Raw genomic sequence first — 4651 nt, 5'->3', positions numbered from 1 at the left:
TGTTTTAACACTTTATTTGATCTATTTTTGCATATTTGGAGATTATATTTTGATATTATACTTTAACATTATATTTTGTCATTTTATTTAAATATTTAATACATTCCATATGCAAAAGAAATAATAAATAGCAAATATGCTATTATTTTAATATAATTATTATATTTATTAAGAAAATAATACACTAATTTATTATTTAATATAAGATAGTATTTATTTATTTAATAAATAATACTATAATGTTTATAATTTAATAATGACTAATAATTGCAGTTTATTTATGGTGCAATAATATGAAATGTAATTAATATATTTATATATATTGGTATATTATATTCTATTGTATCCCATTATATTGTATTCTAGTCTATATATTATGTCATGTCATGTCATGTCATGTCATGTCATGTCATGTCATGTCATGTCATGTCATGTCATGTCATGTCATGTCATGTCATATATTATATTATATTATATTATATTATATTATATTATATTATATTATATTATATTATATTATATTATATTATATTATATTATATTATATTATATTATATTATATTATATTATATTATATTATATTATATTATATTATATTATATCATATCATATCAGATCATATCAGATCATATCAGATCATATCATATCAGATCATATCATATCAGATCATATCAGATCATATCAGATCATATCATATCATTGCTATATTTATTTAATAAATAGCCTGATAATAAAAATATTTTATTGTCATTATTATATCAATTTAAATTTATGTTTTGAGATCATATTTTCATTGTAATTTTATATTATCCCCAGCTTTCTGTAGAATCTCAGACTGGCTCCACATGGAAAAAACCTTTCCAATCACCAAATCCAATAATTTTATATGGCAAAAAAAAAATTCCAAGAAGACACAAATTCCCAGGAGCAGCAGGACCACTGATTTCATTGGAATTCCGTGATTTTGTGGCTCTGGCTCCCGAGATTTCCTGCTCGGGGTGAGGATAAATCATCAAACTGTGCGGCGAGCCAGGATTTCATTGGGATTTTCCTGGGATTTCATTGGGATTTTTCCTGGGATTTCATTGGGATTTTCCCTGGGATTTCATTGGGATTTTCCTGGGATTTCATTGGGATTTCCCTGGGATTTCATTGGGATTTCCCTGGGATTTCATTGGGATTTCCCTGGGATTTCATTGGGATTTTCCCTGGGATTTCATTGGGATTTTCTCTGGGATTTCATTGGGATTTTTCCTGGGATTTCATTGGGATTTTCCCTGGGATTTCATTGGGATTTTCCCTGGGATTTCATTGGGATTTTCTCTGGGATTTCATTGGGATTTTTCCTGGGGTTTCATTGGGATTTCCCTGGGATTTCATTGGGATTTTCCCTGGGATTTCATTGGGATTTTCCTGGGATTTCATTGGGATTTTCCCTGGGATTTCATTGGGATTTTCCCTGGGATTTCATTGGGATTTTTCCTGGGATTTCATTGGGATTTTCCCTGGGATTTCATTGGGATTTTCCTGGGATTTCATTGGGATTTTCCCTGGGATTTCATTGGGATTTTCCTGGGATTTCATTGGGATTTTCCCTGGGATTTCATTGGGATTTTTCCTGGGATTTCATTGGGATTTTCCTGGGATTTCATTGGGATTTTCCCTGGGATTTCATTGGGATTTTCCCTGGGATTTCATTGGGATTTTCCTGGGATTTCATTGGGATTTTTCCTGGGATTTCATTGGGATTTTTCCTGGGATTTCATTGGGATTTTCCCTGGGATTTCATTGGGATTTTTATTGGGATTTCCTGCTCGGGGTGAGGATAAATGCTCAAACTGAGTGGCGAGCTGGGATTTCATTGGGATTTTCCTGGGATTTCATTGGGATTTTCCTGGGATTTCATTGGGATTTTTCCTGGGATTTCATTGGGATTTTTATTGGGATTTCCTGCTCGGGGTGAGGATAAATCATCAAGCTGAGCGGCGAGCCGGGATTTCATTGGGATTTTCTCTGGGATTTCATTGGGATTTTCCCTGGGATTTCATTGGGATTTTCCTGGGATTTCATTGGGATTTTCCCTGGGATTTCATTGGGATTTTCCTGGGATTTCATTGGGATTTTCCCTGGGATTTCATTGGGATTTTCCTGGGATTTCATTGGGATTTTCCCTGGGATTTCATAGGCATTTTCCTGGGATTTCATTGGGATTTTCCTGGGATTTCCTGCTCGGGGTGAGGATAAATGCTCAAACTGAGTGGCGAGCTGGGATTTCATTGGGATTTTTCTGGGATTTCATTGGGATTTTTCCTGGGATTTCCTGCTCGGGGTGAGGATAAATCATCAAACTGAGGAGAGAGCCGGGATTTCATTGGGATTTTCCCTGGGATTTCATTGGGATTTTCCCTGGGATTTTGTGCTCGGGGTGAGGATAAATCACCAAACTGAGGAGAAAGCCGGGATTTCATTGGGATTTTCCTGGGATTTCATTGGGATTTTTCCTGAGATTTCCTGCTCTGGGTGAGGATAAATGCTCAAACTGAGCGGCGAGCTGGGATTTCATTGGGATTTTCCTGGGATTTCATTGGGGTTTTTCCTGGGATTTCATTGGGATTTTCCTGGGATTTCATTGGGATTTTCCCTGGGATTTCATTGGGATTTTCCCTGGGATTTCATTGGGATTTTATTCCTGGGATTTCATTGGGATTTTCCTGGGATTTCATTGGGATTTTCCTGGGATTTCATTGGGATTTTTCCTGGGATTTCATTGGGATTTTCCTGGGATTTCATTGGGATTTTTCCTGGGATTTTGGTCTCTGGGTGAGGATAAATCATCAAACTGAGGAGAGAGCCGGGATTTCATTGGGATTTTCCCTGGGATTTCATTGGGATTTTTCCTGGGATTTTGTGCTCGGGGTGAGGATAAATCACCAAACTGAGGAGAAAGCCGGGATTTCATTGGGATTTTCCCTGGGATTTCATTGGGATTTTCCTGGGATTTCATTGGGATTTTCCTGGGATTTCATTGGGATTTTATTCCTGGGATTTCATTGGGATTTTTCCTGGGATTTCATTGGGATTTTCCTGGGATTTCATTGGGATTTTCCCTGGAATTTCATTGGGATTTTCCCTGGTATTTCCTGTGTTTTCCTCCGCATCCCAAATCACAGATAAATCCCGTGGGAGAGCAATTCCCACGGGAAAAGCACGGTAACGCCGCATGTTCCGCCCCAACCATTAATTAATTCCTGCCGAACTGATTTATCCCAGTTCAATTAATTAATCCCCGTTAATTAAAGGGTTTTTCCCAATGGGAATTCCATACCTGAGCGGGAAGGACCCGGCGGCTGCCCCGGGATGGGGCTGGGCCCGACCTTTGTCCCTGGATTTACGGATTTATGGATTTATGGTGCCTGGAAATCGAGATCGGCCTTTTCCGGAGGGGGATGGAGCTCAGGAAAACGCCCAGAAAATCCCGACCTTCTTCCCGGCCACCACCGTGGATGTTCCTCCTCATCCTCACCTGGGAAATCCTTCCCTGCTCCACCAGGATCTAATGGGGAAAAGGTTTCATGGACCAAAAATTCTGGAAAAAAAGCGAAATTCCATAGGTGGGATAAAGCCATGCTTGGTTTGGGATTTCTTTTTCCTTGGGAATGGTGTTGGGTGTTTTTTGGGGCAGGGTTATCCTGGTTTTCTTCCTTTTTGTCATGGAAATTCCAATTAGTTTTGGGATTATTCCAATTAGTTTTGGAATTATTCCTATTACTTTCGGGATTATTCCAATGAGTTTTGGAATTATTCCAATTAGTTTTGGGATTATTCCAATGAGTTTTGGAATTATTCCAATGAGTTTTGGAATTATTCCTATTACTTTTGGGATTATTCCAATTACTTTTGGAATTATTCCAATTAGTTTTGGAATTATTCCAATTACTTTAGGGATTATTCCAATGAGTTTTGGGATTATTCCAATGAGTTTTGGGATTATTCCAATGAGTTTTGGAATTATTCCAATTAGTTTTGGGATTATTCCTCTTTTTTTGGGCAGGGTGGGGGTGTGGGGTTTTTTTTTGGGGAGGATGGGGGAAATTTTCTCCTGGTGCTTTTTCTTCTTATTTTGTCATGGGAAAACTTATTGATGGGAATTCATTGATTAATTAAGTCGCTATATCAATTTTAAAAAGTAATAAAACACAATACAATAAAATGCAATCAAACAAAAATAATAAAAATGAAAGAAATAAAAATTCCTTGATTTACCGGGGAAAAGGGAGGGAAAAAAGTGGGAAAAAAAGGGGGAAAATGTTCCACACCTGGAGAAATTCCTCCCTGTGAGGGCGCTGAGGCCAAGGCACAGGTTTCCCAGAAAAGTTTTTGGAATATGTTTGGAACAGTTTTGAGGAAAAACCCCACAATAACCAGAAAAGATTTGGTTCCCATCTTCCACCCAGAGCCAGAACTCAGCACTCCATGGATCCCATGGAATCCTCTCCTGGCATGGAGAGGGAGGAAAACCTTTAGGAGAGACCAGCCTCGATTTTCCTTGGATTGGGAGAGTTTGTGGAATTCCAGGAGAAGATAAATCCACCACGTTTATCCAAGGAAACCCAATCCCAGATTCCCTGGAAATTTTGTTATTTTTGGGTCC

This window comes from Melospiza melodia, unplaced genomic scaffold, assembly GCF_035770615.1.
Source record: "Melospiza melodia melodia isolate bMelMel2 unplaced genomic scaffold, bMelMel2.pri scaffold_346, whole genome shotgun sequence".
NCBI lineage: Eukaryota > Metazoa > Chordata > Aves > Passeriformes > Passerellidae > Melospiza > Melospiza melodia.
Note: the sequence above shows the minus strand (reverse complement) of the source record.